This window comes from Dipodomys merriami, unplaced genomic scaffold (genome assembly GCF_024711535.1).
Source record: "Dipodomys merriami isolate MVZ:Mamm:240054 unplaced genomic scaffold, mDipMer1.0.p SCAF_3, whole genome shotgun sequence".
NCBI classification, from domain to species: Eukaryota; Metazoa; Chordata; class Mammalia; order Rodentia; family Heteromyidae; genus Dipodomys; species Dipodomys merriami.
This window is the reverse complement of record NW_027204492.1, coordinates 86,877,215-86,900,762: the sequence shown is the minus strand read 5'-3', so window position 1 is coordinate 86,900,762 and position 23,548 is coordinate 86,877,215. Positions and strand designations below refer to the sequence as shown.

The 23,548-nt window shown below is 38.5% G+C and overlaps 1 pseudogene; it reads right to left on the bottom strand.

Annotated features, from left to right (window-relative positions):
- Positions 1–5,915: 5,915 nt before the first annotated feature.
- LOC138839897 (chromobox protein homolog 3 pseudogene) lies at positions 5,916–6,432 on the bottom strand (annotated as a pseudogene).
- Between the last annotated feature and the right edge of the window lie 17,116 nt (positions 6,433–23,548).

Sequence of the window (23,548 nt, the reverse complement as noted above, 5' to 3'; positions counted from 1 at the left end):
CCTGGCTGTAGTTATGGCTCTTCTGCACATGGCTCTTCTGCACCCTGATAAGGAAAGGTGTATGGAACATGCAAACATCAGAGCCTATTCACCAGTAATTTTACAAAGGTGCACATTGATTGATTACCTTTTTTGGTTATCAAGAAAATTAGAGTATACCTATATATATATATATGGACACATATGTAGACCTATAATTATATGCTTTTATATGTATACATATATACTTATATACACCTATATATTATATACCTATAATCCTATATATAGAGGAGACTAAGCGGAGGATCATTTCATATACAGGCCAATCATAAAAGTCTCTGAGATTCTTATCTCAAGTTAGTCAGCAAAAGGCTGGAAGTGCTGCCATGGCTTATGTGGCAGAGTGACACCCCTGAAAGGGAAAGCTAAGGGTCAGCACCTAGGCCCTCAGTGGAAGCCACAGACTTGGCACAAAACAAAAACGAATGCAAAAATACCCCTGAGAATTAGTCAAAACCCTGTGACATTTAGCTAAGAAATACTGTAAGTAAATTTGTTAAACATGATGATAAACTCTATAGGTGGAGGCTGGAAAGGAGGCTCAGCGGTAGAGTGCTTGCCTTGCATGCATGAAGACATGGGTTCCATTCCTCAGCACCACATAAGCTGAAAAAGCCAGAAGTGGAGCTGTGGCTCAAGTGGTAGAGTGCTAGCCTTGAGCTGAAGGGCTGAGGGACAGTGCCCAGGCCCAGAGTTCAGGCCCCACAACCGACAAAAAAAATCTGATAGGTGGGCACTTGGGTCTCATGTCTATAATCCTAACTAGTTAGTAGGTTGCGATTTGATAGTGATCATTCATAGCCAGCCAGGCAGGAAAATTGATAACAATCTTATCTCCAATTTATCACCAAAAAGTCAATAGTAGAGCTGTGGATCATGTAGTAGACAGCTAAATTCAAGCAAAGAACTTCTGGGACAGCATCCAGGACCTGAGTTCAACCTCAGTACTGGCATAAAACCATGAGAGATCTGACTTTCATTTGATTTGCCATTCATATAAAATACTATTCAATTATAATTTTTTGTTTTCTACAAAGAATTTTTTCTAAAATTTACATACTGACAGCAATTTCCTAGAATGAGGGGAGAGACTGTTATTTGCTCAAAACTGTCCATTGTTACCCTGGCATTGGTGGGTCACACCTGTAATCCTAGTTACTTAAGAGGCTGAGATATGAGCACTGTGGTTCGAAATCAGCCCAGGCAGAAAGCCCCTGAGACTGTTATCTCCAATTAACAACATTAAAAACAGAAGTGGAACTGTGGCTCAAAGTGGTAGAGTGCTAGCCTTGAGTGCAAAAGCTCAGGGACAGCACCCATACCTTGAGTTCAAGACACATGACTGACAAAACAAATAGTTCATTTGTGGAGCTGCTCTCTGGGATGCCCACCTTCAGTTTGCAGGGAAAACTGTCTAACTGGGGTGTGCGGATCCCAAGCAACCAATTTAGAAGCTGTCACTAGGTTGATTATGTGAGTATGTACTGGGCATGCCATTCCTAGCCATATGATAGCTAATAGGGAAAACAGCTTTCAGAGACTGAGTTTTTGAAAGGAATTTATACTTCTATTTTGATAGAATAATACTGAAAGTGACCACTTATACAACTTGTATCTGGGATGGTTATTTATCTCCAGACTCTTCCTCTGGCACATAGCTTGGAGGCTATTTCCTGCTGCCAACTCAGAGCTTGTGCACATCTAATAGCTTTAGACCTCAAAGGAGGCATTTATAGACCATGCAGGTAGCAGTTCAAACCTCACATGATTGCCTTGCCCTTGCAAAATCTTTAGTTACTCAAAGATTCAAAGAGTGAAGCAGAACCAATCCCTTACACATCTTCCCAATTAGAGTGAGGGACCAATCATAGACAGGTCGAGAGACCTGAGTGTGGTTTTCTTTCTTTTTGGGGGGGAGGGGATCAGGTCGTGGGGCCTGAACTCTGGGCCTGGGCACTGTCCCTCAGCTCTTCAGCTCAAGGCTAGCACTCTATCACTTGAGCCACAGCGCCACTTCTGGCTTTTTTCTTTTTGCTTATGTCGTGCTGAGGAATTGAACCCAGGGCCTCAGGCATGCAAGGCAAGCGCTCTACCACTGAGCCACCTTCCCAGCCCCTGGATGTGGTTTTCTGTTGGAGGGAGGGGGGCAATTAGTGTGTTGTTTAGATTTGTACTCATAAACTGACCCTGTACCTACACCCCCGCCATTTGCCTTGAATTATATTTTTAATGAGGTCTCACAATTTTACCTAGAACATCTGGAGCTTCAAGGCTAGCAAGAAAAGCACCACTAGACCCAGATGTTTGGTGTGTCAGGACTGGTGCAAAGGGTTGGATTCAGGGATTCGCTCCCTCTAGCTTAGATTTCTTGTTTTGGGGATCATTATATTCCTTGAGCCATGCCACCGGTACTCACAGACAATTGTAGGGTGAGACTGAGGCCATGACAACTTTTTACCTGGGCATAGGTATAAGCAAGATTCATCCACATTAGGCTTTGCTACAGAATTACCTAGGATACCAGGATTGGGCACCAAAAGCCATTAGAAATACCACAAGAAAACACAGACCCCACTGAATCAAAATGCCACATGACCACCACATACCCAAGAGGTACTAGAGACTTTGGTTGCCCTTTGCTATGTTAAGTCCAGTGCGGGAAACATGCTCCATTCAGGTACATGAGCTACATCAAGTGGCATCCGCTTGGGATTTGGGTAACCCCTTCCTCCTCAACTGGCTGGCTTCTACATTCAAGAACTAGATGGAAGCATAACTGTGCCATGTCGGAGAGACGGGTACTCTGATCAATCACTGGCATCACTGAACACCTAGAGAGAAACAGAAGGAGAAACCCACAGCAGATGAAGGTGGCCATGGCTGACACTTTAAGCTTGCTCCCAAACAGCAGTTGGCATCCCATTTTTCTCTACCTGGTGACCTCATCAAAAGAAAACCTAGGGAGCAGACCTGTGGACCAAGTGACAGTACAAAATACTAGGAGGCAATTCCCTCTGCCATAGTGGTGCCAGAAGAGAGCTCCTGTATAGTTTGGTCCTATAGCGCCCCCAGCAGGTGTCAGCATGCACCGCAGGTGGAAGCTCAAACCCACCCAGCCAGACAGTAGAACAGAGAGAAATATAATATTTTATATGAGGTGTGTTGGGGAGGGAGTGGGTAGGAAGTTTTCCCTGTTGTATTCCTAAGCCAGTATTGTACCTCTGGAGCTACACATTGTTCATTTGAGGTTCAGTTATATTTTGAATAAGGTCTCAGAATTTTCCCCAGATCAACTTTTCCTTCGAATCAAGCAAAAAATACACACCATCTCTCTGACATACATTGTGTTTGTGCATTTGTGTGTGCATGTAGGTGTGTCTGTGTTTGCCTTTGCATGAATAAATGAAGAGATATGAGACTTTGATTCAGTAATTCCTCCAATTTTACATTGCTTTCTTCCTTTTCAAACCATTCAATCACCTGGGCTATGCCTCCAGTTTAATCTTCTGCTATTTTTTGGAGGTTGAAAACACATCAACTCTCTTCTTGGGCTGTGTCCAAATGATAAATCCCTGTCTTAGTTCCCTTAGTACCTACGCTAATGGGACTGAACCCTATAACTAGCAAAAAACGAAATCTTTACAATACAGGCCCTACTGAACAATACTGGCACCGTGTCTTGACAGACAAATAGGACATCAAGTCTTAGGGCACCTTTTCTGACTGCAACCAGCAGGGGAGCCTTAGGGGTCTGGACCTTGCCACTCCCCTTAGCAATCCCTTGCTGCAATTGGGTGGGGAATTCCAGTTATACAAACAACCTGGAAAACTATTCCACATAGCACTTAAAAGACTGCTGTTCTGATTAAGTAATGACAAAAATGCCTAACATTAAAAAAAAAAACTTGTTCTTCAGTGCTGGAGGAATATCAATACCAAACTTCAAACTCTTTTACAAACCCCATAGTAATCAAAACAGCTTGGCACTGGCACAACAGACCTGAGGACCAATGGAATAGAACTGAAGACCCAGAAATGAACCCACAGACCTATAGCCACCTAATCTTCAATAAGGGAGTTAAAAAATAGAATGGAAGAAAGACAGCCTCTTCAGTAAATGGTGCTGGCAAAATTGGTTTAACACCTGTAGAAAACTAAAGCTAGATCCCCATATATCACCCTGCACCAGAACCAACTCCAAATGGATCAAAGACCTCAAAGTCAATGCAGACACCCTGAAAACATTACAGGAAGGAATAGAGAAAATCTAGGGCTTCTTGGCACAGGCTGAAATTTTATTAATAAATACCCAGAAGCACCACAAATCAAAAAAAAAAAAGGTTGGACAAATGGGATTGCATGAAACTGCAGAGCTTCTGCATGGCAAGGTACATAGCAAGCAAGATTAATAGAAAGCCTACAGGTTGGGAGATCTTCATAGCCATACAATAGACAAGGGTCTCATATCTAAAACATACTTACTACTCAAAAAATTAAATCCCCCAACATCCTCAAAGAAACAACTGTCTGATTAATAAGTGAGCTAAAGACTTAAAGAGAAACTTCTCTGAAGAGGAAATAAGAATGGCCAATAGACACATGAAGAAATGCTCAACTTCTCTAGTCATAAAAGAAATGCAAATCAAAACAACATATATATTCCACCTCACCCCAAGTAATCTAATAACAACAAATGTTGTAGGAGATGTGGCCAAAAGGGAACCCTACTGCATTGTTGGTCTGAATGTAAACTAGTTCAACCACTTTGGAAAGTAGTATGGAGGGTCTTCAAAAGACTCCATATAGAGCTCCCCTCTGACCCTGCAATCCCACTTTTGGGCATTTAACTGAATGATCACAAACAAGGCCATACTAAAGCTACCAGCACAACTATGTTTATCTCAGCACTATTCCCCATAGTTAAGATATGGAACCAATCCAGATGCCCCTCCGTAGGCGAATAGCTCAAGAAAATGTGGTATGTATGTATATATGTGTGTGTGTATATATATATATATATATATATATATATATATATATATATATATATATATGAATTCTGTGCCTCCATCAGAAAGAATGACATCATCCCACTTGTTAGGAAATGGAAAGACTTCGAAAAAATTATAATAAGTGAAGTAAGCCAGACTTAAAGAAACATAGGTCCCATTGTTTCCCTTATCTGCAATAACTAGTATATGTCTAGGACAAGCAGAAAAGGTCAAAAGCTATGTACATATGACCATATAACCTGATGCTAAGCAAAATGAACCCCAAGATAGGGATACAAGAGATTTTATGTATCTTGTTGTTTTTAATGCCCTTATAATGTACTATGTGATTTTTTTTTGTTTCTTTGTATGTTCTTCCCCCATGGTGCAACCCCTGTTGTCACTGTATTTGATTCCAGTGTCCTGCATCTTGTGCATACATTTTTCTGATTTGGGGAGGGGAAGGGAAATAACAAAATGCTGAAATAAGGATGCAGGATGACCTATTGTACCAATGAGATATACAAGACACTATGTTGAAAATGAACTTTACAACTTTGGGGGGGGTGGAGGGAGGAGTTAGGGAAGTAGGGAGGAAAGGAATGGTAGGGGAAAAACAAAGTAGTGGGTAACAATGCTTAAAAGGAAATAGACTCATTACCTTGCTCATGTAATTGTAACCTCTCTGAAGAGTATCTTTACAATAAAAATATATCATTAAAAAACAACATATGAATGTGATTTTATTAAAATGTAGTTCTTTCTTCACAACATTAATGCAAAACGCAAGCCTCAGGTTTTACATGTATATTTTGAAATGAATATATATTATATATACACACCTTCATAATATATATGTGTATATATGAAACAATTACTGTTTCAGTTTGAAGGCCAATACAGCCTCCGTTTGTAAAAAGCAGTAACAATTTCAGGGCACTTATCATTAGCCTCTTTTGCAGAAACCAACCCAGTTTCACGTGAGTTTTTCCACTTCATGTAAAACATCATTTCTCCATTATGTTCCGTGACACCAAGTATTCGTTCAGGCTCAAGACCTCTAGAAAAGCCAATTGGATTGGCACCAGCATCTCTTTTATCATTTGATGTGCTATCCTCATATTGACTGGCAGATGAACTCACTCCTTGAGAAATTTTAAAAGCCCTGATTAAGTCAACACAGTCTAAAGTTTCTTCTGGTTCCCAGGTATTAACAGCATCTGAATATCCCTTCCATTTCAGGAGATATTCTACCTTGCCTGCTACTACACGCCGGTCCACTATTTTCTCCACTTCAAATACTTCAATCTCTGGTTCTTCAACTTTTTCACAGTTTCCACTCTGTTTCTTCCTTCTTTTTGGCAGTGTTGTTTCCTTGGAGGCCATCTTTAATTGCAGATTTGAGGAGCTATTATTAGCCACTTCAGGTGTTCCAGGTCGTGATCTTGCAGCCACTCTGACCAGTGAGCCTCAAACTTCAATCACCTCCAATGGGGGTTATTCGTTAACTTTTTATGGTAAGTACTGTGAAAATTAAAAAAAAACACCAATCTGAATAAATTGTGAGACTTCCTAAATTACCATGCATGGAGTTCTAGAAAACGTCCATCCCTGTGGCATGCTCCTCAGCTTCAACCTGGCTTCTAGTAATAGACAAAGCACACCAAATAAGAATTGCTGGGATGTTAAAAGCTAAATTATCATTGGAACCAAAACCACAAAATAGGCCAAGCAAACCCCAAAAATATCCTAAGAAGCCACACATAAACAACCTATATAAATAAAGATTTTTTTTAAAAAATCACCTCATAGCATTTTTTTTTTGTCAATCCTGGGGCCTGAGCTCTGGGCCTAAGCGCTGTCCCTCAGCTCTTCAGTTCAAGGCTAGCACCCTACCACTTGAGCCACAGCACCACTTCAGGTTTTTCCTACTTATGTGGTGCTAAGGAATCGAACCCAGGGCCTCATGCATGCGAGGCAAGCACTCTACCACTGACCCACCTTACCAGCCCACCTCATAGCATTTTGAAAGAAATATCTTACCTACAGAGGAACACCGATTTAAATGATAGCAATTTTCTCTTCTGAATCCAGAAAAGTCTGGAAGGAAATGGCACATTTTTCAAACATAGGGTACTGTCAACTTTGAATTACAGGTTCAGGAAAAATATCCTGCAGGAATTATGAGAAATAAAGACATTCTCCGATGAGAGAAAATTTTGGAAAGCTTCTCTAGATGTACCAATAATGACAGTCTAAAGGTGATCTCCATACAAAAAGGAAACAATACCAGAAAGAGGCATGGAACTAAAAGAGAAAATCATGATATATGTAAAAATCAGAGTGAATATAATAGACATGCGTTTCCTTGTGCAGTTTTAAATCATATTGAGTATTTGAATGGAAAATTGTACTACAATCTGATATTAGGTGTTATCTATATAAAAGAAATAGATGAGAAATTTATATTCCAAGAGTTAGATGTGGGGATGAAAGGGTATAAACAACTCTCTACCAAACACCAATCTCTGAGTTCAAATCTCAGTACTTACAAAACAAAACACATTCTCTGAGTAGGCTAAAAGGACACCTATATAAAAATGAGTTCTCTGCACTTTGGTAGAAGTCAAAAATAATGACAAGAGTAGACTAGGACTAATTAGCTATATTTTCATACTTAGAATGACTATTAATAAAACTATAAAGTCAATAAGTCCAAATATTTTAGTACCCCACAAAAAGGCAAGCAAAGGATAACAGGAGTAAGAAACAGAGAAACTGACAGAAACAAAAAATTATAAAATAATAGAATTAATTTAATTTTCCCCAAGTCTTTCCATTTCCTTACAAACGGAACACTGTCATTTTTTCTGATGGAAGCATAGAATTCCATTGTGTGCATATGTGTAGTGTGTGCATGTGTGTATATGTGTGTGTACATATATATACATATATATGTATGTATATATATAAACACCACACTTTCTTGAGCCCTTCGAGCACTGAGGAGCATCTAGGGAGATTCAATATCTTAGCTATTGTAAACAATGCTGCAATGAACATGGTTGTGCAAAGCAAAGTAAGCCAAACCCAAAGAAACATAGGTTGCTTGGTTTCCCTTATTTGTAATAATTACAATGTGACCATAAATCTACAAGCAAGCCCAGTGGATAGTAAAAGATAAAAATTACACTTGGACATGATAAATTAAACAGGATACTCAACATTCATGCAGAGAGACCAAAGGAGGTTATTCTTAGGAGAGGATAATGGCTCAATAGCTATGTGCATATGTTCATATAAAATTATGTTAATTTAAATGAACTCCAAGAAATGGAAACAAAAGTTTTTTATTGTACTGTTTGTGATTCAGTTTTTCTGATTTTTTCCTTTTATTACTCTTGTTGATTTCTGTACACTTTGTCTTTTATCTAAGTTTATCTGATTTGGGGAGGTGAAGGGGAAGCATAGAAAGGATGGGACAAAGGATGAGCTAATACATCAGTGATAGTATATCCTATGTTGGAAATGAACTATACTAATGGGGGAAGGGGTTCAGGAAGAAAAATCTGGGAGAAAATGAGGGAGGGGGTAACACTGTCCAAACAGAAATGTACGCATTATCTGACTTATGCTACTTTAACCCCTCTGTATATCACCTTTACAATACAAATTAAAAAATCAACAGAATAAAATAGTATGTTCAAACACAAAAGAAAAAAAAGTATTAGACTTTCCAGTTGACAGTGGTTCATGCCTCTAACCTTTGCTAATCTGCTGGCTGAGATCTTGTGGCTCTTAGTTTGAGGTCAGTCTTGGAGGAAGAGTCTTCTAGATTCTATTCTCAAAATAGCTAGTGAAAAATAGGGCAGGTAGAGGTGCTCAAGTGCTAAATAAAGTGCCACCCAAGCAGACATGAAGGTCTGGATTCAAACCTTAGTATTGCAAACAAAAAGCTATACTTAAGCTCAATAATTATGCTCAGATTAAATGGTCAAAATAAATGCATGTAAAGATATTCACAAAATATTTCTTTTTAATCCCCTAACAAGACTGTTTTCTATTTGAGCCATCCTTTCAGTTCATAAAGTCTTTTAAAATAGTAATATATGTTGTCTCCAAGAAACTTGCTTTAGGAATGATAGCACAGTGAGTTTAAAGAATTGAAAAGAAGAGAACAATATATTATAAAATCCTGAATTTATAAAAGAAAAACCCAGTGGCTATATATTTATTAATATCAGACTTCCAAGAGGCCTCAACCCGTCAAGTCACTAGGATGTGTGATTCCTCTAGCAAGAAGTCCTAACAACACAAAGAAATGTTATCTACCAGAGTAGCTTGCTAGAAATTCAGTTCCTGAGACATTATTCATGACTAGTCATGTGGACACCCTTACCTAGCACTTTACAAAACATCAGACTCCTACTAGGAAACCCCAGCATAACCTCACTGTATGTACAAATGGCTTGAGCACAGATGAATGATCTGGTAAGTCCTAGTCAGATTTGATGGGAATATTCTCCATATCAAAGTTCCACATGCATCCAGAGATTTGCTTTGCCATGAAACCTTTCTAAGTCAAGATATCAGTATGCTGGGTTAAATCTTTTCTGTATGGTTTGGAAAACAGGAAACTTCTTATCCCAGGATGAACTACATTTATGCAACAAATTATGCCCAGTAAGCCACTCTGACTAGTACTGCAAATGGTGAGACTCTTCTAAAATCAAGTTCCTAAATGCCCACAGAGGCTTTTCTATCTTACTCTTAGTTTGCACAACTTCCCACAGTATTTTGTAGCTGCACATTTATCCTAACTCCAATACTATACAAAGACAAAATTACACACATTTATCTTCAATCAACTTTCACACAAAAATCTACAACAAAGTATTAGTAGTATAGAATGTGTTAAGGTTTAAAAGTCATTTTTACAATTTTTACACTGGTTGTTTTGCAATCTGTGCAAAGTTGAATCAAATATCAATGTTTAGTCAATGAAATCTACCACGGGTTAAGTAAATTACATGTGATAAAACTCAGCATTCACTTATGATTTTAAAAACTCAGGAAACTATGCATAGAGGATTCCTTTCTCAAGTTAAGAGACTTTACTAGCAATGCTATAGTTAGAGTTGAGAACTTGAGTGAGAGAATAAGCAGACATTGCCCTGTACTTTTTAAGTAAGTAAAGAGCTATCTTCCCACTAATAGATGCTATATATACACTTCCCAGGATGCATGTAGACAAGGTGTTCACACAGGTACCAAGTCTAATGATTGACAGTGACATTTTGGAACCCTGGTGATTGCATGTATCTGTAGCCCTGTCCTTTGTTGCATACTAAGCTTGAAATTTGCAGTTCAAACTTGTTGAGTTGATAAATGGAAGGAAGATCAAACAAGGTTCCCACTTTCACCTTAAGCCATTTCAGTCCTCTACTTACCAGCTCCCCAGATGTATCTGAAGCAGTAATTCCTTCTTGCTCCCCTAGAAATGGCTAGTGATGGACGGTCCTGCAAGGGAGGACACTCTCCCAATATGCGTGAGCTGCAGCTGCTTCCAAACTCAAAGCCCCTCTCCCACCCTCATCTACACCTGATATTCATACATATTACAAACCTCTGGGTTTTTAAACTTGGGCCTGTAGAGCTGGAGTGGAGCAAGAATTTGAAAATAAATTGCTTCTTAGGAAATAATATACATGTTAGCTCTGGTATATATATATCCTTTTAAGGAATTTGTGTACATGAGTTTCCCAGAGAAAGCATTTGGCGAAAGATCAAGTTTCTATCTGCCTAAATCCAGAGGTCATTGTGAATTTTCTGATGTTTATCCAACTCAGCTGAGCAACTTTAAGATTTTCTTCTTATCTTCTCTCTTTTTTTTTTAACTTGTGGCAGTGGTGACTGAAATCAGAGCCTCAGGCTCTACCTTGATTTTTCCTCCAGAGGGAACTCTACTACTTAAGCCAAATACAAGTTTTCCATACCTTGAATGGCTAAATGTACATATATATGTGTATATTTATATAGAAATATTTGAGTTCATATACACATAAATATTTGTATACATAAGTATATATTTTAAATACATATGTTTATACAAAAGTACATGAACACAAAAATGTTTATCACATATGTTTAATCAGATGTGAGCTAAAATATGTAAATAAAACTGAATTTTCTGAAGCCAGCCTGTCTTGGGAATTCATGTTTGACCTTTTTCCTTATCATATTTTCAAATTGGCAATGCCTGGCCCATTTCCAAGAGCTTTTGCTGACTCATTTTCCATGATTAGATTTCTTGAGTTTCACATTAACTTGTAACCAATGGTGATCCCACATAATTTGCAGTCTATTAAAGAAAGAGCAGCTAAATTATTCTAGGAAGACAAAATCCAGTATACCTTCAACTTAAAAATACTGTGTTTCAACCTGGGTGCTGGTGGCTCAATCCTGTAATCTTACCTGTTCATGTGGCTGAGATGTGAGGATTGCAGTTTGAAGCCAATCAGAGTCGGGAAATGCTATGGGACTCTTATTCCAATTAATGTCCAAAAAAAAGCCTAAGTGGAGCTGTGGCTCAAGTAGCAGAGAGCAAGCTTTTAGAAAAAGCACTCAGGGACAAGGCTTAGGCCTTGGTTCAAGCCACAGGTCCCCCACAAAATACTACACCATGCTTTTACATGGCAATGGAGTGTACTATCAACACATTCCCTCTTTGCTTGACTCTTAAAGTGTGAGTTTGCTGTGACCGTGATAGTTACATTACTAATTAAAATGCACTTATTTTACATTTGAAATTTGAGTTGAAATACAGAGAGATAATTTTGTTTAAATTATACTTAATTGTCTTCCATTCTTTTTCATATCCCAGCAGCTAACAGCATTTTGGTAAAAAATGAAATATTTGCCTTACGATTGGGGCAAAGTACAATAAAAAAAAAGACAATAACCAGAACAATAAGACAAGCAAAAAAATACATAAAAGGCATAGAATTGGAAATGAGAAAATAAAACTATCCCTATTCCCAAACAACATGATTTACTATGTAGAAAATTCCATAGACTCTTAACAGACTCTTACAATAATTGAATTCAGCAGTCCACAAAACATAATATTAGCATACAATTGGTCAAAGAATACTATATGTATGGGAATACCACAATGAAATCTCTCTGTACAACCAATTTATGCTAATTAAAAGAAAAATCAAAAGAAATTGAGGAAAAATGTCAAAACACAAACATGAATTGCAGTTCTATGTACTAACAACTAACCAAAAATAAATATAAAACCTAAATAAACTAACAATTAATATAGAAGCTAAAATTAAAATTTCATGAGAATCTTATCTCCAACTGACTAGCAAAGGCTGGAAGTGGAGCTATGGCTCATGTGCTAGAGTGCTACTCTTCAGTGGAAAAAAATTGAGAGACAGTGCCCAGACCCTTTGTTCAAGCCCAGTATTTTCACATACACACACACACACACACACACACACACACACACACACACACACACACACACACACACATGCACATTACCACTTAGAATTACTCCACAGAAAATGAAGTACATAAGAACTGAACAAAATATGTACAGAATATGTATGCTGAAAAATTCCAAGGTGCTGCTGCTGAAGTCTAGGAAGGCCTAAAACAATAGAAATTAGATGTACTGCATTTGCGGATTAGGAAAGCATATACACAAGATAGCAATTTTTCCCAAATTGATCTATATGTTTGATATAATTCCCCCTCTGATTTCAAATAAGATTTTGCAGATAAAATATCTATAGGCAAAAAAAATGAACTTCTACCTTAGGTAGATTTGTTATAAAAATTAAATCAGGGCTGGGAAGGTTGCTCAGTGGTAGAGTCCTTGCCTAGCATGCATGAGGCCCTGGGTTCGATTCCTCAGCACCACATAAGCAGAAAAAGTCAGAAGTTGGTGCTGTGGTACAGAGCTAGCCTTGAGCTGAAGAGCTGAGGGACAATGCCCACTCCCAGAGTTCAGGCCCCATGACTGACAAAAAAAATTAAATCAATTAAAACTTGTAGGTAGGATTAGGAGGGAAAAACTGGGAAAGAATGAAAGAAAGGGTGACATTGTCCAAAAACAAATGTACTCATTACCTTACTTATGAAATGGTAATCCCTCTTTATGAAATGGTAACATCACCTTTCTAATAACAGTAAAAATTAATAAATTAAGAAAAATTACAATAAATCAAAGTTCAAACTAGGCTTGAGCCTTGATGTAAATAGCATAATGAAATGTACTAAAACTGTTTAAAACAACGGGAAAAAGAGAGTTAAGAAAGAATAATATAAGCCAAGTATCTATGGATCACAACTATAATCCTAGCTACTCAGAAAGCTAAAATCTGGAGGATAGAGGTTCCAACAAAGCCTGGGCAGAAAATACTCCATGTCTTTTATTTGCTGATATTTTTAAGACTCTATGATGGAAAAACAATCAGCAAAACAACAGGGCAGGAATTGTAGCTCAAGTGGTAGACTGAGAGCCTAGTGACTATGAGGCCCTAAAATACAGAACCTAGTACCACCAAAGAAAGAAAATAAAAAGGAAACAATAACATTGAGTTAATTTGATCAAAGTACATTGCATTACATGCATAAATATAAAAATCACAATAAAACCTATTTGTGTAACTCAGTTAAACTAATAAAAATGTAAAAAGAGCCAAGTGTCGGTGTTCACAACTGTAATCCTAGCTACTCAGGAGGGACAGATCTAAGGATCATGGTTCAAAATCAGTCCAGAAGATACTTACCTCCAGTAAGCTACTCAGAAAAACCTGGAAGTGGTGCTGTGTCTCAAGTGGTACAGCAAAAGAAGCTCAAGGACAGCACTCACATCCAGAGTTCAAGCCACAGGACCAGTTTAAAAAAGTAAAAAGAGATTCATTCTACCTTAGGAAAACCAAAGTGAATTATCAAATTATAAATTCAAACCCTATCATTAGTTTAACTATATTGTATTGAAGTATAAAACTGTTATATTTCTAGAAGAAAGAACAAGACTGACTCGGTATAGATTTCTCAGCCAAATCACCAGAACACAACATTTACCACAAAACTTGAAAAATTGATATCTGCAAGATTAGAAGTAAATGAATGGAAAGACCAGCTGCAGATAAGAAAATATTTTCTAGCTATGTCCTTTGCCATGCAGAAGCTCTGCAATTTCATGCAACCCATTTGTCCAACCTTTCTTTGATTTGTTGTGTTTCTGGGTCTCTTTTAAGAAAATTTCAGCCTATGCCAAGGAGACCTAGGGCTTCTCCTATTCCATCCTGTAATTTTTTTCAGAGTGTCTGCTTTGACTCTGAGGTCTTTGATCCATTTGGAGTTGATTCTGTTGCAGAGTGATATATAAGGATCTAGCTTTAGTTCTTTGCAAGTGATTAAACAACTTTGCCAGCACCATTTACTGAAGAGGCTATCTTTCTTCCATGCTAATTTTTTTAGGGGGTCCAGTCGTGGGGCCTGAACTCTGGGCCTGAGTGCTGTCCCTCAGCTCTTCAGCTCAAGGCTAGTGCTCTACCACTTGAGCCACAGGGCCACTTCCGGCTTTTTTCTTTTTGCTTATGTGGTGCTGAGGAAACAAACCCAGGGCCTCGAGCATGCAAGGCAAGCACTCTACCACTGAGCCACCTTCCCAGCCCCCATTCTAATTTTTTAGCTACCTTATCAAAGATTAGATGGCTATAGGTCTGTGGGTTCATTTCTGGGTTTTCAATTCTATTCCATTGGTCCTGAGGCACCTCACCCCGGTTAGAATGGCTATAATCAAGAACTCTAATAACAGATGCTGGAGGGGATGTGGCCAGAAGGGAACCCTACTGCATTGTTGGTGGGAGTGTAAACTTGTTCAACCACTTTGGAAAGTAGTATGGAGGATCCTCAAAAGACTCCACATAGAGCTCCCCTCTGACCCAGCAATCCCACTTTTGGGCATTTACCCAAATGATCACAAACAAGACCATACTAAAGCTACCAACACAACTATGCTTATTTCAGGATTATTTACCATAGTTAAGATATGGAACCAACACAGAAGCCCCTCAGTAGATGAATGGATCAAGAAAATGTTGTATATATACACAATGGAATTCTGCGCCTCCGTCAGAAGAATGGCATTGCCCCATTTGTTAGGAAATGGAAAGACTTGGAAAAAATTATATTAAGTGAAGTAATCCAGGCCCAAAGAAACATAGGTCCCATGGTTTCCCTTATTTGCAAATACTAGTATATGTTTGAGACAAGCAGAAAAGGTCAGATAAGTTGATGCTAGGTGAAATGAACCCCAAGATAAGGATTCAAATGTTTTTTTCTTTCTTGCTATTGTTTCTAACATTTATAGGATATTTCTTTGTTGCTTTTTATATCCCTCCCCTATGGTATATCCCCTGTTTTCACTGTATTTGATGTTGGTATACTTTGTGGAGGGGAAGGGAAAAAACAAATTGTTTAAATAGGGATACAGGTGGAGCCATTGCAACAATGAGATGTACAAGATGTTATGTCGAAAATCAACTTTACAATTTTGGCGCCCATGGAGGATGGGGGGAGAGATGGGAAGGGATGGTAGGGGGAAACAAAGGAGGAGGCAACAATACTTGATAAGAAATGCACTCATTGCCCAAGTAATTGTAACCCCTCTGTACAGTATTTCCACAATAAAAAAAATAAATGCCCTCATTACCTTGCCCATGTAATTGTAACCCCTCTGTACAGTATTTTCACAATAAAAAAAAGAAAAGAAACACAGTCTAGGGGAAAAAAAGAAATTATTTTCACATATGACAGAGGACTTGAAAAGTTATATGACATGACTGCCCATTAAGGAAAAGAAATTTTTAAGAAGATATCACCACATACCTTTCAGAATGGGTTTATAGTGAAAATATTAAACACTGAGAAAGCTCTGGTGAAATTTATCTCATTCATTGCTGGTGGAAATACAAAATGGTACAGACAGTCTGGAAAGATTTAATATTTCCTTTCCTTTCTTTCTTTGTGGAAGTCCTGCAGCTTAAACTCAGCATTTGGGCCTGTTCCTGAGCTTTTCTGCCCAAATCTAATGTTTCTGCTCCCCATCCAGGCTTTTGGTGGTTAATTGGAAATAAGAAGGTCTCATGGACTTAATAGCAGGATCCTTTCATCTCAGACTCCTGAGTAGTTAGGATTAGAAGCCTAAGCCAACCATGTCAGGCTTTCTGTGTTTATAATGTGTGTGTTTGTGTAGTTACTAGGGCTTGAACTCAAAGCCTCATGCTCTTCTTCAGCTTTTTCTCTCACATCTGAGGTTCTACCATCAGAGCCACAGTTCCACTTCCTGGCAGATTCTTTTAGCACTGAAAATATTCTTACCATCCAACCCAGTCAACACTGAACATACACTTAACATCTGGCCCAGCAACTGAAGATCTGGGTATTTAGCGTGATGAAATGAATTTACATTAGCACAGAAAACTCTACATGAGTATTTATAACATTTTTTCTTATTTATTTTTGCAGTGGTAGACTTTGAAGTCAGGGTCTTGTGTTTGTGAGGTAGGCTCTCATACAATTGAGCCACAACTCCAACCATTTTGTGCTGGTTTTTGTTAATACCAACCTGGGCCTTACACTTAAGGTCTGGGCACCGTCCCTGAACTTTTTGCTCAAAGATTCATGCTGAACCACTTGAGCCACAGATCAACTACTAGCTTTTGGTCATTTAATAGGAGATAAAATGATCTCACTGACTTTCCTACTGGGCCTGGCAGCCTGCTTCCAATCAGAAGCCTCCTGAGTGCTTGGGATTACAGGTGAGGGACATCAGCACCTGGCTGTGCTGTTTTTGTTGTTGTTTGTTTGTTTTAAGGATAAGACTCTCAAGTCCTGTCCAGTGGTTCGCTAGTGCTGTGATGGGCCTAGTTTAGGCTTCCCACCATACTAGAGTAATAGGAGTGGGCCACCAGGGGCACCTCTCAGTTCCAATTTCTAAAACTTATCTCCTGTGTCTAGACTTGAACCATAATTGTCCCCATCTCAGCATTTCAAATAGCTAGGACTATACATGTGAGCCACTGACACCTAGCTAGCAGGTGTATTTTGTGTACATGTGTACCCAGCTCACCCCACTAGAAGAGTCCACGTGGCAGGCAGTCTGTGGAAGGTGTACAGAGGGTGTGCAGGCTGCAAGCAACCATGCAGGCAGCTGGAAAGTGACTAATGGTAGGTGGGTAAGCCAGCAGATGTTCTGGCAGGCAGTCAGGTAAGAGTGAATGCAGCAGCTGCAGTAGAATATATTTTACTGCTAAATTTTCACTTAAAGGGATTTATTACTGGTTAATGAATTAAAATGAAAACCTATGCACTATTTTCAGAAATACATAATCATTGCTTCCTGCTTACATTATTATATGGTTAATGAGATTGTAGACACAGGGTTTACATAGCCTTGTAAATCTCATTTCAGGGGACCTCATGCTTGCCAAGCAGGCAATCAACCATTTCCAGCTGTACCTCAGCTCCATTAATTGAAAGCAAGGTCTGATGGTATCCACCTGTCCTTCCAGGTATTTTTGAGGCAGAGGTAGGTGGACACTTGAGCCCAGAAGTCCAGGGCCAGCCAAGGCAACATAATAAGACTCCATGTCAAAAGAAAGAAGAAAGAAATAGGCATGTGTTAAGGAGTTTTGCGATTATCTCTATTGACGTAGCTAGATAAAGACCACTTCACAAGGAGTGTGGCTATTTGAATAAATTTCACATTATTTAATTTCATGTTGGTGGTACTGGAATTTGAACCCTGGGACTCATACTTGCCATGTTGTTCCTTTTTCCACAGAGTCAGACTTCAACCTTGGGTTCTTTCTGTTGGTTATTTCTGAGACTCCAGTCCCTGTTTTTGAGATGTGTGTCATTTCTTGCCTCGGTGTTTGCTTGGACATGATCTGCCTTTGTTAGTCTTACCAAAGAAGCTAGGATAACAGGTGCACACTGCCATGTGTAGCACAGATAAGTGACAGCCCCATGGCCCTGAGTTCTAGCCCCAGACTACACACACACACACACACACACACACACACACACACACACACACACACACACACACACAAAATCAATCAATCAATCAATCAAAAAGCATAGAAAGAGTTATACAAAACCTTGTGACATTTACTTAAATACCTAAAGTAAGTGAGTTAACCATGATCATAAGCTACACAGGTTATTAAACAAAATCTCAAAAGATTGGATTTTCAATGATTTGTCATTCATATCAAATACTGTTCAAATAAAATGAAATTATGTTGATTACTTCAAAGAATTTTTTCTCAAATCTACATAATGACTACAATTTACCAGATAGGGAAAAGAGTGCTACTTATTCAAGACTCATTTTTTAACCTACTTCTAGGCTGCTTACACTCAGGCTTCAGGGGAAACTATTTAATAGGGGATGGGGGATCCCAAGTAATCAATTTGGAAGGTGTCCCTAGGTTGATCATGTGAGCAGGTACTGCACATGCCATCCTGATAGCTATGCCATTCTGACTGCTAATAGGGAAAACAGCTTTCAGAGTTTGATTTTTTTGAAAGTAGTCTGCAATTTTATTTTGATGGAGCTAATATTGAAAATGTCCATTTATAAAACTTCTTTCCAGGGTGGTTATTAAGAACGTATTTTCATGGTTAAGATGTTTTGGAAAGTATTTTATGTCAACCTGTAACTGTTGCATTGAATTGTGGATTCATGGCCAGAAATCATCGTTGTTAAGACTTCACTTTGAGCAGGTTCACTGAGCCTAGCCTTGGGCTCACTGTTAGCCTTGCACATTTAGAAAAGCATTCCCTTCTATAAAACCAATGATTTCAGAAGATGAGAATATATACATTGCTGATAGGTTTTGTGCAATGTTCCCACAATCTTTGCAAATAATGGCCAAAGGGTATTGATTTTTTCCTTAGTTAAGCAAATTTAAGTATACCTGACTGTTATGATTATAGTATTGAACCCCACTGATCCCAGCTAAAATAATCACAGTAATTTTTGCCAACAAAAATACAATGTTATGCAAAGCTATAAATTATGTTCTTAGTTTTTCCTGTGGTATTTTCGCAAAATCTTAGGAATAAAACCCATAAGGGAGATGTTCAGTGCACATTGGTCTACTAAATTTAGTATCCATTAATCAAACTTAAAATTTGTATTCTTTAGTTAGATTGTCTTTAAAGTTAGTCATTAGGCTTCTAAATAGTTGATAGATTTTTTGAAAATGAATAGATTACATATTTATTAGAAATTTTGGAAGAAAAACACTAAAGTGTAGGATGAAACACTTGAAGAAAACTACAGTTTAAAAAAACTACCGTTTAAAATATACATATATATAGGGAGGGAGGGAGAGAGAGAGAGAGAGAGAGAGAGAGAGAGAGAGAGAGAGAGAGAGAGAGAGAGAGAGAGAGAGAGAGAGAGAGAGAGAGAGCAAGAGAGAGAGAGAGAGAGAGCAAGAGAGAGAGAGAGAGAGGGAGAGAAAGAGAGAGAGAGAGCGAGTGCCAGGTGCCAGTGACTCATGCTTGCAATCATGGCTATTCAGGAGGCTGACATCTGAGGATCACAGTTCAAAGCCAGCCCAGGGGTACTGTGGCTCAAAGTTGTAGGGATCTAGGGCTGGGATGTAGCCCAGTGGCAAAATGTTTGCCTAGCAAGTGCAACATCTTGGGCTCAATCTCTAGCACCAAAAAAGAAAAGAAAAAATACAGTAAAAAAAAAGTTGTAGGGCTGGGAAGGTGGCTCAGTGGTAGAGCGCTTGCCTTGCATGCCTGAGGCCCTGGGTTCGATTCCTCAGCACCACATAAGCAAAAAGAAAAAAGCTGGAAGTGGTGCTGTGGCTCAAGTGGTAGAGTGCTAGCCTTCAGCTGAAGAGCTGAGGGACAGCCCCCAGGCCCAGAGTTCAGTCCCCATGACTGGACCCCCAAAAAATAAAAAAATTTTAAAAGTTGTAGAGAGCTAGCTTTGAGCACAAGAGCCCAGGGACAGTGCCCAAGTCCCGAGTTCAAGCTCCAAAACCAACAATAAATAAAAATAATTTATAAATAAATTACATATAATTAATTACAAACTCTACAGGGAAAATAGGATATGCCAAATGGCAACAAATGACTACAAGTTACAAAGTGCCACACTATTTTCCCTCTCTGAGAACCAGTAGTAATCCATATTTAAAAAATAAAAAGATGAATGATTTATACCAAATTTCCAAACATACTATATGTTATACATGGGAAATGCAATAACAATGCATCTCAGAGATGCATATGATATAAAGAATCTGATTAACTTATTCATAAAAATCAATACAATGCAGTTAAAACATCCAACACCTCAAGTGTCAACTCAGATTACTTTCACTCTATGATGTCTGTTTTGTATGTTATCCAGCTTTGTCAATCTCACAATAGCAGAGGGTTCTCAAGAAATTCTAGAGAACTGCTTACAATAAGTGATCAATGTAAACCTGTTCCCATTCTCTATTAATTCAGCATGTGATAGATTGAATATCTGAATACCTGACAAAGACACAAATTGGGACTGTATTCCAGTAATGACATTTTAGATCTCTAGAAAGAAAGAAATTGAAGACGGGGGGGGGGGGGGAATCTACCATATCCTTGTAAGATTTATATCATTATGCTAAAACTTCACCCTTCTACTCACACTTGAACAAACTGCAGTAAATGTCAATCCAACTACATGTCCAAAAAATGGCTTTCCAAATATGCAACTCATTTTTTAACTAAGTTATACTATGATGGCTGTTTTTGTCATTTTAAATGTGAATAGTAAATCAAAATATATGATATTCTGATTAGCTTGTGAGTTCATGAAAAATGAATACATACTGATTTTAAGATACACATGTTCAAAATCTTATGAAAGTGATGACATTGTCCAACAAGAAATGCATTCTTTACATGACTTATATAACTGTAACACCTCTGTATGTCACTTTTATAACAACAACAAAAATACTGTGAAAAGTCCATTGCTGCTGAGCACCAGTGACTCACACCTGTAATTCTAGCTAGTCAGGAGGCTGAGATCTAAGCATCACAGTTTAAAGCCAGGATAGGCAGGAAAGTTGTATGACTCTTATCTCTACTTAATCACCAAAAAAAAAACCCCGAAGTAGAGCTGTAACTCAGTGGTAAAGTGCTAGCCCTGAGTAAGAAAAAAGCTCAGGCCAGGTGCTGGTTGCTCACTCTCAGGAGGCTGAGATCTGAGGATCATGGTTCAAAGCCAGCCCAGGCAAGAAAGACTGTGAGACTCCTATCTCTAATAAACCACCAGAAAACCGGAAGTGGTGCTGTAGCTCAAGTGGTAGAGTGCTCACCTTGAGCTGAAGAGCTGAGGGACAATGCTCAGGCCGAGTTCAAGCCCCATACCCGACAAAGAAAAAAGAAAAAAGCTCAGGGACAGCACCCAGGACTCAAGTTCAAGCCCCAGGACCAGCAAAAAAGATTAAAACCTATTGCTTTCTTTTACATTAATAGGATGGCTAATTTTTTATTAAGCATCCATGTATGTATGGGAAACATCCACATGTAATTTATCTAGTGTTTATAAAATGTAAATTGCAATAAATATTAAAATGAAAAAGTTAATGTTAATTTCTGAACGGCACTTCTATAACATATTAACTTTCATGTGTGCCAAAATTTGACTTTTGTGTGCCTGTCCTTGAACTTAGGGCCTATATACTAGTGGTCCCTGAGCTTATTTTGATCAAGGCTAGAGCTCTATGACTTGAGTCACAACTCCATTTCCAACTTTTTTTACAAGAAGATATGACGGTCTGAACTTTCCTGCCTGGGTTGGCTTCACATTGTGATCTTCAGATCTCAACCTCCTGAGTAGCTAGGTTTATAAGTATGAGCCCCCAGTGCCTAACAAAAATTCGGAACTCAGTGATTTGACCTGGCTTTAAAGTTAAAAGCAGAATAAACTGCTCTAGTCTATGTCTTCTGCTAATGAAAAATGAGTTATTTGCAATGTGAGTTTGTGGAAGTGAGTGGGTGAGAGAAAGAGAGAAAGAAAGAGAGGTGGACAGAGAAAGTTATTAAGACAAAGTAAGTCAAAACAAACATCTAATTTTGGGCACTGGCGTTTCACAACTATAATTCTAGCTACTCAGGAGGCTGAGATCTAAGGACTGAGATTTGAAGCCAGCCTAGGAAGAAAAGTCCATGTGATTCATATCTCCAATAAACCAGCACAAATCTGCAAGTGGAGGTGAAAAACAGGTTGTAGGCTGGCAGCCTAAGCCAAAAAGACAGTGCCCAGGCCTCGGGTTCAAGCCCAGGTAAACACATATGCACTTGCATATCTTTGAAGGGATATGAAAGAAAAACATATTTTAGGGCTTGGGATGTGGTTCAAGTGGTTGAAAACATAGCTAACACTAAACATGATTCCCAGTTCTGCTAAAAAATGCTAATTAAATCTAAGAAATTGTCAATGCAGGCCTCCTTTGTGTAAAAGATTCACATTTCTCTTTAAGGGGTAAGTTGCTAAAATTAAGTACCTCTTTCATCAGTATTTAAAATAAGAACTAACTGCATTGTACATTTAAGATTATTCACATGGTCCTTATTTTTAACTTAGTATTAAATCTCCCAAATCTATATCCTCCTCTCCTCACCCAAGTATTGAAAGTACAGGGTTTTCTGTAAATGGCATGGACTGTTTTCATTTCTGCTTATAAAGGTTCTATATGTATATTAGAAACATTTGGAGCAACAGGAAGAACAGTACTCAGCATAATAATAAAATGACTTCGTACTGGATAATTCTTGGTGTCAACAATTTGTTTCTCTCAGAAGAGATTTTTTAATGACTCTCCTATAGAAAGAGAAGGAGACATATACACACATTAAAGAGTGTTTTTTTTGCATTTTTGTTTGTTTTGTGCCAGTCTTGGGGCTTGAACTCAGGGTCTGGGCTCTGACTAAGATTATTGCTCCGCTACTTGAGCCACAGCTCCACATCTGACCATTTGGTGATACACTGGAGGTAAGAATTTCATGGATTTTCCTGCCTGGACTGGTTTTGAATCATCCCCAGTTCTTAGCCTCCTGAATACCTAGGATTACAGGTGTGAGCCATCGCCACCAAATTAACACATTCAAGTTTGAGTGGCTCATCTTATACTGTCAGGTCTCCAAGGTCTAGAATCAAGATTTCTTCAAAACCCATTCTAGAAAATACTTTTGAAAAGGCTGAAGTTCATGTGAAGTACAGCAGGCCTAAGGCCTAAAAAGCCCACATTCTAAATTCAAATCCTCCTCTACCAAGCTGAGAAGAACAATCAGTCCTAGAGAAAGAGGAAACATGGAAAGAATATTTGTCATGAAATCTGGTGCTTCTAGGCATGATGAACCTCAAAGGGAAGGCTGAGCAAGATGGAATTTCCAGACAGAAGATGGAG